Source organism: Ovis aries, chromosome 3, assembly GCF_016772045.2.
Source record: "Ovis aries strain OAR_USU_Benz2616 breed Rambouillet chromosome 3, ARS-UI_Ramb_v3.0, whole genome shotgun sequence".
NCBI classification, from domain to species: domain Eukaryota; kingdom Metazoa; phylum Chordata; class Mammalia; order Artiodactyla; family Bovidae; genus Ovis; species Ovis aries.
In genome coordinates this window covers 101,538,481-101,552,738 of record NC_056056.1, presented here as the reverse complement: position 1 = coordinate 101,552,738, position 14,258 = coordinate 101,538,481, and the positions used below count along the sequence as shown (strand labels likewise).

Below are 14,258 nucleotides of genomic sequence, written 5' to 3'. Positions count from 1 at the left end.
GTTTTTTGGTTGTCACAACTGAGGGGGTGCTACTGGCCTGCAGGGGGCGCTGCTGAACATCCTATGATGCAATGGGCCTTCAGAACAGTCCTCTGGCCCCAAATGTCAAGAGTGCCGGGGCTGATAAACAGACAACCCAGAGATTCCCTAGGTATTTACCCAACATAAACGGAAACACAGGTCCACAAATCAAGAGTTACGAATGAATGGACACAAATGAATAGCCAGATGAACAGATGCATAGGGTGAGGCCCAGAAGACCCTGAGGAGGAGTTTGGGGTGAGCCACCCTCCCAGCACGTGGACAAGTTCTTGTTCGCCAGCCTGGAAGATCCCTGAACCCCATCTCTCTGGGGTTTTCTGGAAGCTTCATTTTGTAGTCACGATTGATTGAATCATTGGTCATTGGTAATTAATGCAACTTTTAACCTCAGGACCCTCCCTGGTGGCCAGGATGTAGGGCTGGAAATTCCAAGCTTTTAACGACACGGTTGGCTCAGTGTTTAAGAATCTGCCTGCCATGTAGGAGACATGGGTTCTATCCCTGGGTCAGGAAGATCCCCTGGAAAAGGAAACAGAACCCACTCCAGTATTCTTGCCTGGAGAATCCCATGGACAGAGGAGCCTGGTGGGCTACAGCCCGTGGGGTCACGAAAGAGTTGGACACGACTGAGTGACTAAGCAACAACATAATGACAGTAACTTTCTGTCTGCTCGTTCTGTCAAATAACAAGAAAAAAGTTTTGAAACTTACAACTAAAATTGTGAATTTGTCAATTTCTCCAAGTAATTCCACCAGCTCTTTTATTAAATATATACATATTTGAGGTTATTATGCACCTCTGATAACTTATTATGCAAACTTTATCATTTTAAAACACATCACTACATTCCCGGCAATATTATTTGTTCTGAATTCTACTTTGACTGATATTAATATAGACCCTCAGTCTTTCCCTAGATTAATATTTGAGTATATTTTTCATCCTTTCAGTCTGCCTATCTCTGTTTTTATATTTCAGGAGTGGCCATGGGACTGGAAAAGATCAGTTTGCATTCCAATCCCAAAGAAAGGCAATGCCAAAGAGTGCTCAAACTACCGCACAATTGCACTCATCTCACACGCTAGTCCATGGGATTTTCCAGGCAAGAGCGCCGAAGCAGCAGCAGCAGCAGCAGCACACGCTAGTAATACTCAGTTCTCCAAGCCAGGCTTCAGCAACACGTGAACCATGAACTTCCTGATGCTCAAGCTAGTTTTAGAAAAGGCAGAGGAACCAGAGATCAAATTGCCAACATCTGCTGGATCATCGAAAAGGCAAAAGAGTTCCAGAAAAACATCTATTTCTGCTTTATTGACTGTGCCAAAGCCTTTAACTGTGTAAGAGTAAGAGTAAGTTGCTCAGTCGTGTCCGACTCTTTGCGACCCCATGGACTGTAGCCCACCAGGCTCCTCAGTCCATGGAATTTTCCAGGCAAGATTACTGGAGTGGGTTGCCATTTCCTTTGCCTCTTGAGAAACCTGTATGCAGGTCAGGAAGCAACAGTTCGAACTGGACATGGAACAACAGGCTGGTTCCAAAGAGGAAAACGAGTACATTAAGGCTGTATATCGTCACCCTGCTTAATTAACTTATATGCAGAGTACATCATGAGAAACACTGGGCTGGATGAAGCAAAAGCTGGAATCAAGATTGCTGGGAGAAATATCAATAACCTCAGATATGCAGATGACACCACTCTTACGGCAGAAAGTGAAGAAGAACTAAAGAGCCTCTTGATGAAACTGAAAGAGGAGAGTGAAAAAGTTGGCTTAAAGCTCAACATTCAGAAAATGAAGATCATGGCAAATAAATGGAGAAACAGAGGAAACAGTGGCAGACTTTAGTTTTTGGGCCCCAAAATCACTGCAGATGATGACTGCAGCCATGAAATTAAAAGACACTTACTCCTTGGAAGGAAAGTTATGACCAACCTAGATAGCATATTAAAAAGTAGAGACATTACTTTGCCAACAAAGGTCCATCTAGTTAAGGCTATGATTTTTCCAGTAGTCATGTATGGATGTGAGAGTTGGACTATAACGAAAGCTGAGCATGGAAGAATTGCTGCTTTCGAACTGTGGTGTTGGAGAAGACTCTTGAGAGTTCCTTGGACTACAAGGAGATCCAACCAGTCCATCCTAAAGGAAATCATTCCTGAATATTCATTGGAAGGACTGATGTAGAAGCTGAAACTCCAATACTTTGGTCACCTGATGTGAAGAGCTGACTCATTTGAAAAGATCTTGATGCTGGGAAAGGTTGAAGGTGGAAGGAGAAGGGGATGACGGAGGATGTGATGGTTGGATGGTATCAATGAGTCAATGGACATGAGTTTGAGTAACCTCCAGGAGTTGATGATGGACATGGAGGCCTGGCATGCTTTAGTCCATGGGGTCACAAAGAGTTGGACATGACTGAGCGACTGAACTGAACTGAACTGAACTGATACTTTTCAACCTTTCACTTTGCCTATCTCTATCTTTATATTTAAAGTATGTAGACAGAATATAGTTGATATAGCTTCTACTAGATCCATTTAAAAAATCTTGGCCTTTTAATGTAATTATGAATTATATTAATCTAATGTTACACATACATTATCTTGGACTTTTAAGTTTATCTTGGTAGCTGCTTACTATGCGCCCTGTCTGTTCTTGTTTTCTTTGCTTCTCTTTTCCTGCTTTCTTTTGTATTAATTGTGGCTTAGCTGGTAAAGAATCTGCCTGCAATGTGGGAGACCCGGGTTCAGTCCTTGGGTTGGGAAGATCCCCTGGAGAAGGGCTAGGTTACCCACTCCAGTATTCTGGCCTGGAGAATTCCAAGGACTGTATAGTCCGTGGGGTTGCAAAGAGTTGGACACGACTGAGCAACTTCCACTTTCACTTTGTATTAATCAAATCTTTCTTTTATTTTTCCTCCTTATTCACTTATTTGTGATATTTCTGTTTACTTTTAAATTGTTGCTTTTCAGTTTATGATGTGTATTTTTATTATGGCCTGTCATAAAGTAATATATCACTCTATTTCCAATATAAGAACTTTATAATAGTACCCTTTATTTCCCTGTTCAGTCCTTTGTATAATTGTTGCCATTCATTCTACTTTGACACAGACACTTGAATAAATTTCTATCTTTGGTTTTAGATTACCAGTTATTGTTAACATAGTATTAAATTAGGAAAAATATTTTATATTGCATAATACATTTAACATTCCTGGAGCTCTTCACTCTCTTATGTAGCTTCAAGTTTCCCTCTGCTACTATTTTTCTTAAGCCTGAAGACATTTCTTTAAAATTTTTTTATTTCAATATGTTGGCAATGTCTTACCTTTTGTTTCTTTGAGAAATTCTACTTTCCTGCATTTTTGAAAGATATTTTCATTGGATATTGATTTCTAGTTGATTTCTTTTTCTTTCAACCCACTTTGAAAATGTTATTCCATTGTGTTGTTGTTAGTATTATTTCTGACAATAAGACTGTGGTTATGTTTTCATATTTGTTTCCCTGTATATAGTGTTCCTCATCCTTCTCTGTCCATGTCAGACTTTTCTGTTACTCATTTTTAGCATTTTGATATGATCTCCTTTGATTGTTATGTTCTTTGTATTTATCCTACTCAGGATTTGTCGAACTTTCTGTATCTGCAGGTTTATACTTTTCATCAAATATAAAAGACGGTAAGCCATTAGTACTTCAAAACATTTTTTTCTTCATCTTCCCCTCTTCTCTCCTTCTGGAATTACCCAGTAAGCCTACAACAGCCGGCTAGATATTGTGACACAGGCCGCCGAGTCTCTGCTCTTTTTCTTTTGTAATCCTTATGCTTTATTTTGGATAGTTTCTACGGTGATATCTTCAGTTTCATTGATTTTTATTTTCTGAAGCGTCAGATTAATGGTAAGTCTACTTGGTGAGTTTTAAAATTCAAATAGTATACTTTCAGCTCTAGAAGTTCCATTGTTATGTCATTAATGTGTTTCCTTGTTGTGTTATATCAACTTTTTATATCATCATCAGCTTTTATATCACTGACTTCTTTCTTTATTGTGTTAGTCTTTTCCTTTAAATCTTCAAGATCATTTACATTAGCTGTTGGAAAGCCTTTGTCTGATAATTCCATAACATTTTCATTTCTCAGGATGTTTCTATTGACCAATTTTCCATTTGTTAAAGGTCACGTTTTGCTTCTTTTTGTGTCTAAACAATTGGAATCAATACTTAACAGCATAAATGTTACACTGATAACTGTTTTAACCTTTTTTTCTTCAAAGATTGGTGAGATTTGTTACTAGTGAATAAGGTGTATCCTTCCAAGGATTAATTTTAAAGTTTTTAGCGTGTGTCCAAAGTAACCTTTACTCTGGGGATATTTTATCCTTATTACTAAGGTATGGCTCTTCTGGTGTCTCCACTTAATGGTGGTCTTTTGATTTTTCTTTTAAAGAGACTTCTCCATTATGGTTTGTGAGAATTCAAATACACCTCTGCCTTATATGAGCTCTGGGAATTGTTTAGTTTATAGCTCCATGGAAATCTTTATTTTCATGGCCTGTGGAGTTTCACATTACATATGCAAGGATTAGTATTCAGTCAAAGACTCAAGGGATTTCCTATGCAGATTTCTGAAGCTCTTTCTTTTAATGCCTCTACTTTTGCATTCTGCCTTGCAAATTCCCATTCCCTGGGCCTCTCCAAACGTTGTTCTCTCCTCTCAACTTGGCAAGACTTCTAGATTCTGCTTGAAGCTACTACCTCTCTGGACTGCAGTCTGGAAAGCACTTCTGAGTATAAATTTGAGGTGGTTTCGGTAGTCACCTAATTTATTTTTCCTTCTTATAGAATCACAAGTCTGCACGGACTGTGTTCCAATGTCTAAAAATAGTTACTTCATGTATTTTGTGCAGTGTTCCAGTTGTTTATGGCAAAAGGGCAAATTTCACGCTGTTTATTACTTCATCAGTGGAACGAGAGTAATCATTCAAAAACACAAGCCTGATGATGGCATATCTATATAACTTATTGTCTACACTGAGATATTTTGGTAGTGCTAAAATACTAACCAAAAGGGGGTTTTGTGATAACAGGCATAAAGGCAGATGGTCACAGGAAAACTATAACCCTCTGCCATTGGTATGCATCATGGCTTAGCTTCTGAGCTCTTATTACCTTTACCCAACCTCCTTTTCCAACAACATTTATTCTTTACACTTTACTAACTTGATAATGCTCTTTCTTTTGCTTTTGACACCTCTCTTCTCCTGTCCATCTAGTAAATTATTCTTCTGCCCTTCAGGTGGTTGAAACACTATCTTCCTCTATGTCTCCAGAGGACTTTGTACCTTATTTGGCAGGTACCTCATGGCATTGCATTGATTTGTTTACATTTTTCCTCCTCTCATGAGCTAGACTTTTGAGGAAGTACAAAATCAAGAAATATATCTTTGAAAAATTAATCTAGAAGCAATATTTGTGAAATATTGGATAAAGGAAAAGTGATATGGGTAGGTCAGGAGATAGTTCAATATCTATAGTCTGAAGTTAAAGGACTTCTGTTGTGGTTTAGCTGGTAAAGAACCTGCCAGCAATACGGAAGACCCAGGTTCTATCCCGGGATCCTGAAGAATTCCAGAAGGGAAACCCACTCTAGTATTCTTGCCTGGAGAATTCCACGGACAGAGGAGCCTGGAGGGCTACAGTTCATGGGTTCACAAAGAGTTGGACAAGTCTAAGCAACTAACACGACTGAGCGACTTCACTCTCACTTTTCACTTTCATGCATTGGAGAAAGAAATGGCAACCCACTCCAGTGTTCTTGCCTGGAGAATCCCAGGGACGGGGGAGCCTGGTGGGCTGCCGTCTATGGGGTCACACAGAGTCGGACATGACTGAAGCGACTTAGCAGCAGCAGCAAGCAACTAACACTTTCACTTTTTGAAGTTAAAGAAACTCAAAGGCCTCTTAGCACCAAATCATCTTATTAATCTCAGACTCTCAACAACAGTCAAAATCTGTTTAGAAAATCAGGATTTTAAAACCTGAAAATCTCAGTATAGAGGTTCTTCATAGTTTATGATCTCAGTAAACTTGCCAAAATTTGACGAGTTTCAATGTTGGGAAAATACCAGCAATCTCCCCACTGTACTCTACCTAATATTCTACTATAGTACCCACTGCAACTGACATATAAAAACTATCACGCTCACAATCTCATTATTTGATGCAAAGTGAAAGTTGCTCAGTCGTGTCTGATTCTTTGTGACTCCATAGACTGTGGAATTCTCTAGGCCAGCCATTCCCTTCTCCAGGGGACCTTCCCAACCCAGGGATCGAACCCAGGTCTTTGATCCTGGGGTTGGTACAAGACTACAGTTAAATATGGTGTCATGAATTGATTTTTACGACTCTTGACATTAGACAACCAACAACACTGATTCTTAGGAGATGGAAAAGAAGTAAGGTAAAGCTGTGCATTATGCCAGGTTCCTGTACCGAGAGTTTCCAGACTGTGGAATTGAGAGGATAATTAGAGTTATCACTGGTCCAGTTAGAGCCCAGTGACCATCCTGAGCTGAGACTCTGGGAAGACAAGTCGACTAGAGGTTGTAGGACGGGGTGCCAGGGAGGAGACTGCTACATACAGAGAACCCTGAGACCTGAGGAAGGTCCCCTTAAGTACTCAGAGTCCTGAGTAACACAAGAGTGAGGAAACAACTTGAGGCTGGAAAAAGAATCATCCGAGATGAGCAGAGAGAAAACACCAGGGGTTCACATAAGGCCAGAAACAGTCACTGTTCTCACTAGCTAGAGTGGAAAACCTCGTCATGAATAGAGCACTGGATATCGCATGCAAAAGAATCTTGTCTCAGCTCTGGGAACAGTCAGCCTTAGACTAAATGCTGCTCTGTTCTCACCTTTAAAGTTACAAAACGAGACCCCAAGTGATCAAGTTGTTTCCAAGTAACTTGACTGCACCCTAGAACAAAAGCTCAAGAAGATGCATAGAAATACAAAAAGGCAGCCTTCTCACTGTCTGCTATCCAACTAAAGATTACTAGATCTACAAGGAAGCAAGACAGTGCAACCCACCATGGGGAGAAGAGAGACCAAAAGCAATGCAGAACTGACAGGTATTAAAATTAACAGCTAAAGATATGAAATAGTATTATAACTGTAATCTATACGTCCCCAAAGTAGAGACACAGAATATATACAGAAGACCCAAATCAAACTACACAAAAATGAAACTCAGACAAGAAAAAGTGGTAAAAAAAAAAAAAGGAAAAATAGTATCAATAAACTATAGGATCACTTCACAGATGTCTTAATGTACATGAAATCAGAGTCCCTAAAGAATAAAGGGATGAAAGGGATAGAAAACATGCTTAAAGAAATATAGAAAGAAAAAATTCAAATTTGATGAAAATTATAAATTCACACATTCAGGAAACTCAATGAACACAAGAATCACAAAGAAAGCTATATGAGGACACGGTGTAATCAAGTTGCTCAAAATCAGTGATAAAGAGAAAACATTAAAGCAGCCAGAGTGAAATGAAATGCAGATTTTTGTCGGATTACAGAAGATTTTTGTTGTTGTTGTTGGAAACAATGCAAATGAGAAGACAGTAGGGCAACATCTTTAATACGTGGAAAGTAAATAGACACCAACTCAGTAACAATAACCAGCAAAAATACCTGTGAAAAACTACGGTAAACTCAAGAAATTTTTAGACATATTGAAACTGAAAGAATTCATAATGGGCAAACTGGCACTTCAGGAAACATTAAAGGAACTCCTATAGTTGGAAATATGGACACACACTAAGGACTAAAGAGAACTGGAAATGGTTAACTTCAGAGGTCAAGATAGAAAAATATATTTTATTATTTAAATGTATTTAAAATATAATTGTTTCAACAAAAATAATAATTAATGTGGAGTCTATAACATATACCAGCAAGCCACACAACAACAATAGCATAAAGGTGACTGGGAAGGGAATGCATCGTGCTGCAAAGTTCTTATACGGGATATGCTTGCTAAGTTGCTTCAGTTGTGTCTGACTCTTTACCATCCTATGGATCACAGCCTGCTGGGTTCTGTGTCCTTGGCATTCTCTAGGCAAGAATACTGGAGTGGGTTGCCACGTGCTCCTCCAGGGGATGTTCCCAACCCACGTCTCTTACACCTCCTGCACTGGCAGGCAGGTTCTCTATCACAAGCGCCATTTGGGAAGCCCCTATACAGAATATGAGTAGCTTCCCTTGTAGCTCAGTTGGTAAAGAATCTGCCTGCAGTGCAGGAGACCTGGATTTGATCCCTGGGTTGGGAAGATCCCCTGGAGAACGAAATGGCAACCCACTTCAGCATTCTTGCTTGGAAAATTCCATGGACAGAGGAGCCTGGTAGGCTGCAGTCCATGGGGTCACAAAGAGTCGGGCACGACTGAGCGTCTAACCTTAACCTTGATACAGTACATGAAGCGGTATAATATCTCTCGGAAGGAGACTGTGACAAGCTGAAGATACAAACCCTAAAGCAATCATTAAAATGACAGAGTTATAGTTAGTAAGACAACAAATAAAATGGAATAATGAAAGAATAAAGAAGGCAGAAAAAGAGGGAGGCAAAACAAACAAAAGATTGAATGAAGAGAAAATAGCAAGACAACAGATTCAACCCTATGCATATCTAAGCACATTAAGTGCAACAGTCTCAAATCTCAGCTGAGAGACAGAAATGGTGAGACTGCATAAAAAGGCATGACCTGCTATAGGCTGTTTATAAGAAACACACTTTAGGGACTTCCCCAGTGGTCCAGTGGCCAAGACTCTGTGCTGCCAGTGCAGGGGGCCCACGTTCAATCCCTGGACAAGGAACTAGATCCCACACGCTGCCATTAAGACCCAGCAGAACCAAATAAACAAAAAATTTAAAAAGAACCACACTTTAAACATAAAAACACAAATAGATTAAAACAAAATGACAGAAATATATATTACATGCCGCTGCTGCTAAGTCACTTCAGTCGTGTCCGACTCTGTGCGACCGCATAGACGGCAACCCACCAGGCTCCCCCGTCCCTGGGATTCTCCAGGCAAGAACACTGGAGTGGGTTGCCATTTCCTTCTCCAATGCATGAAAGTGAAAAGTGAAAGTGAAGTCGCTCAGTCGTGTCCGACTCTTAGCAACCCCATGGACTGCAGCCTACCAGGCTCCTCCATCCATGGGATTTTCCAGGCAAGAGTACTGGAGTGGGGTGCCATCGCCTTCTCTGATATTACATGCTAACGTTAGTCAAAAGAGAGCTAGAGAGGTCATATTTACATCAAAGTATATCTCAGCGCAACTAGGGAAAAGATGGTTATATCATAATGTTTAAGGAATTCATTCATCAATAGGACGTTACAATCTAAATGAATGCATACCTAGTAGCAAAGGTTCAAATGTATGAAGGAAAAATGGATACAATGACAAGAAGAAACAGACAAACCTCTAATTATAACTATATTTCAATATCCCTCCCTTAGTAACTGACAGAATAGGAAGAAAATCAATCAGGATGCAGACAATCCAGTGGAATCTACAAAATACTAGTAAAATCAACAAGTTAGTTTCACAGTGTTGCAAGATATAAGATCAGTAAACGAAGATCAAGTTTATACCTATATGCTAGCAACTAATAAACCAAAATCGAAAAAAAAGAAATGTCCCTTTACAACAGCAAAATACTAGGGACAATTCTGGAGAAGGCAATGGCACCCCACTCCAGTACTCTTGCCTGGCAAATCCCATGGATGGAGGAGCCTGGTGGGCTGCAGTCCATGGGGTCGCTAACAGTCAGATACGACTGAGAGACTTCCCTTTCACTTTTCACTTTCATGCGTTGGAGAAGGAAATGACAACCCACTCCAGTGTTCTTGTCTGGAGAATCCCAGGGATGGGGGAGCCTGGTGGGCTTCTGTCTATGGGGTCACACAGAGTCGGACATGACTGAAGTGACTTAGCAGCAGCAGCAGCAGCAGGCACAATTCTGATAAAAGATACTCAAGTCCTGTACATGAAAACTGCAAAACATTGCAGAGAGAAATTAAAACAGATTTAAATAAATGGAGATATATACTGTAATCATGGTTTGAAAGAATCAGTATTGTTAAGATGTCAGTTCTCTCCAAACTGATCTGCAGATTCAATACAATCCCGATAAACATCCCAGCAGGCAAGTTTTTTGGGGGTACAAATTGACAAGCTGATTCTGATATTCACAAGGAAATGCAAAGGTGTTAAAATAACAAAACAGCTTTGAAAACCAAGAACAAAGTTGGAGAACTAACAGTATGTGATAGGAAATCTCATTATAAAGCTACAGTGAACAAGAGGGTGTGATATTGGTGTAAAGACAGAGACAGGAACAAAATACAGAATCCAGAAACGGACATAAATGGACAAACTGATTCTTAGCAAAAGCACAAGGATAGTATTTTCAACAACTGGTGCTGGAACAACTGGATATCCATGTGCGAAAACTGAACTTCCATCCGTTATTTTAGAGTATGTAAAACCTAAAATGGCAAAAATTTTCAAAGAAAACATAGGAAAAAAATTCTTGTGACCCTGCATTAGGGAAATGTTTTGCAACTATGACATCTACAACATGATACCTAAAAAACTGATAAACTGAACTTCATCCAAATTAATTTTTTTTATGTCATCTTCAAAAGACATTGTTAAAGAGAAAGTAAAGATGAACTCTGTACTGACAGAAAATATTTGCAAAGTATGTATCTGCAAAGTATGAAAAAAAGTGAAAATGAAAGTGAAGTTGCTCAGCCGTGTCTGACTCTTTGCAACCCCATGGACTGTAGCCTACCAGGCTTCTCCGTCCATGGGATTTTCCAGACAAGAATACTGGAGTGGGTTACCATTTCCTCCTCCAGGGGATCTTCCCGACCCAGGGATCGAACCCAGGTCTCCCGCATTGGAGGCAGACACTTTAACCTCTGAGCCACCTGATCTCTGCAAAGTATATATACATATAAATACTTTTATGTATATAAAAACTTTCAAAAATCAATAATAAGGAAAAAATCAATGCAAAAGAGAAGTGTAAAAGTTTTAAACAGTTTGGCAAAGGAGATATGAAAAGATGCTTGCTCCTTGGAAGAAAAGCTATGACAAACCTAGGCAGCATATTAAAAAGCAGAGACATTACTTTGCCAACAAAGCCCATATAGTGAAAGCTATGGTTTTTCCAGTAGTCATGTATGGATGTCAGAGTTGGACTATAAAGAAAGCTGAGCATGGAAGAATTGATGCTTTTGAGCTATGGTGCTGGAGAAGACTCTTGAGAGTCCCTAGGACTGTAAGGAGATCAAACCAGTCAGTCCTAAAGGAAATCAGTCCTGAATATTCATTGGAAGGGCTGAGTGACTGGACAACAGAAGAAGATATATATAGATGAATAATAAGCGCCTGAGAAGATGCTCAATATAATTAGTCATTAAGGCAACCTAAATTAAAACCATGAGATACCATTACAAACATCAGAATGTTTAGATTTAGAAAGACCAAGTGTTCGCAAGGCTGTGGGGGAGCTGAAACACTCACATCCTGCAGTTGGGAATGAAAAATAGGGTAAGTGCTTTGGTGGACAGTTGGGGAGGTTTCCTAAGATGCCAGATATACTTCTACCAGTTGATCCAAACACTCTACTCCTGGATATTTACTCCAGAGGGGAAAAAAAAGCATAATTCTACTAAAAGACATTTTGTGTGTTATAAACATGTGCACAAATGTTTATAACAGATTCATTTGTAACAGCCAAGAAATAGAAACAACTCAAATGTCCTTTAAAAGTCAATGAATAAACAAATACAGTAAATCTGTACATTGGAATTCTGCTCAACAATAAAAAGAGAATGAATTATTGATACAAGCAAAAAGATAGATGAATCTCAAAATAATTATGTACAGTGAATGAAGCCAAACAAGAAAGAACACATACTGTATGATTTTATGCAGATAATACTATAAACTCATAAGGAAAGATACTTAATACTGTATTCTAACACATATATACGGAATCTAGAAAAATGGTCCTGAAGAATTTACTTACAGGGCAACAGTGGAGAAACAGACATAGAGAATAAACTTACAGCCGTGGGGAGAGGAGGGGAGAGGGTGAGCTATATGGAAAGAGTAACATGGAAACAAACAAACAAAAAAACTAATGAAAATACAAAAACCTGGCTTTTCTATTAAAAAAAAAACTCACAAAAGTCTGGTAATACTGAATTGATATCTTTATCAGGTGTCTGTGAGCTGGAGCTGAGTAGCACCTGACTTTTTAATAAAGATGGGTCAGGAGAGCTTTCCCTGGTTTAAACAGTTATGTTACCTACCAGGTCCTGTAAGCATTTGCATAATCAAAATCTCTGAAAGAGCTTGAAATCTGATCTAGGAATGGAAGTAGTAGCAATAAAATTAATATGAAATAAGAAACTCTTTTCAGACCCTGGGATACTTCCTTTTACCTAATAGGTTTATGGTGCGTGTGTGCTAAGTCACGTCAGTTGTGTCCAACTTCTGTGCAACCCTATGGACTGCAGCCTGCCAGGCTCCTCTGTCCATGGGATTTCCCAGGCAAGAATACTGGAGGGGGTCACCATGCCCTCCTCCAGGGGATCTTCCCGACCCAGGAACTGAACCCATGTCTCTTATGTCCCTGCATTGGCGGTGGGTTCCTTACCACTAGCATGCCCTAGGAATCCAAAGAGGTTTATACTACATTATTATTTCTTTTTAGTCAGGTTATCAGAAGTTTTAGATGTAAATATAAACAAAACAGTATACTTTCTAATTCACTAGAAATTGCATCTATGCCTTTAATTGTAATATTTCTATAAATTCTGTTTGGAGGAGGAAAAGAATAACACATGACTCATAAATGAAACATTTAGCCGATAGTATTTTGAAAAATAAATAAATAGAACACAAACTCGTGTATAATGACAGCAGTCAGTGGTGGCCTGGGGATAGGTGGGACAGGCAGAGACAGGTAAGAGGAGCGAATGAAACGCGGCCTGAGAAAAATCTGGGGAGTGGTGGATATGCTCATTATCCTGATTGTGGTGATCCTTCTACATGAAAATTCATGAAGCTGTCATTCTAAACACGTGCAGATTATCATACGTCAATTACACCTCAGTAAAGAAATGCAAAAGTAATATTTCCTCTTTCTCTTCAATTCTATGCAATTTCGACTTCACACACGCCATCCTCGCTATGTGCTCCAAGCAGTTTTCTCTTTCATCAAAACAAGTCCTATAGTTTTCGAGAAAAATTTCAGAAAATCTTCAAGTATGCTAACTTCAGTTATTTCTTGTCATTTTATAAGTTCACTTTCTCCTTTAACCTTTTTCTAAATGTGCTGAAAGGTATTTCCTCATGTTTTCATTAACCTGGTCTTCGGTGTCATAGACTCTGGTGATTGTGGATATTTCAGGTCAAGAAAATGAAGCCAATGGCATTGTTGATCGGATACCTAAGTAAGGCAGCCACTGACCCAGCAGGACACTCCTGTGTTGCGCGTATAGCAAGATCCTGCTGCTGCACACAGAACCTGGGCTTCTTTTCTTCAGAACACTGCATGAAGGCGGCTGTTCTGTTGAAAAGTCTTCACCAACTATGTCCCTGTCTTAACACCTCGTTGTAGGACCTCTCATCTTCCGCAATCCCCCTGTGCTCCAGTTCTTCAATTTATGCATTTCCCCTGATCATAAAAGCAGTGCTCCCTATATTATTTCAAGTCATTAATTAGCCAAGTTCCTTTATTTTCTGTAAGTCTATCCTTTTGCGGCTCTTCCCTTAACTACCTCCCCTCAGAACTATTTCCTTTGTTAAATACATGCTTATACAAGTTTCTGAATGTGTATTATGTATCAATTATATAATTACATAATTACAGTAATCGGATTTAACGGCATAATTAGAATGTGTAATTACATAATTAAAACATGTAATTACCAAGTTAAAAAAATAATATGGAAATTATTTTTTTTAAATGAATAATACATGTATGAGTAGGCAGCTCCCAGAGTTCACTACTTAAGCGTTCTAAAAATCATTTCAGCTGCAAACAAACCTAGAACCCAGTACGCAGTTATTTCACTTGACGGGTTGAATATTTTAAAAAAATTTAATAGATTTTGAT

General features: G+C 39.1%; 1 protein-coding gene across 9 annotated transcripts in view; it reads right to left on the bottom strand.

Moving 5' to 3' along the window:
• Positions 1-14,258, bottom strand: part of AFF3 (ALF transcription elongation factor 3) — a 628,609-nt gene that overhangs the window by 267,773 nt on the left and 346,578 nt on the right. The window lies entirely within an intron of this gene.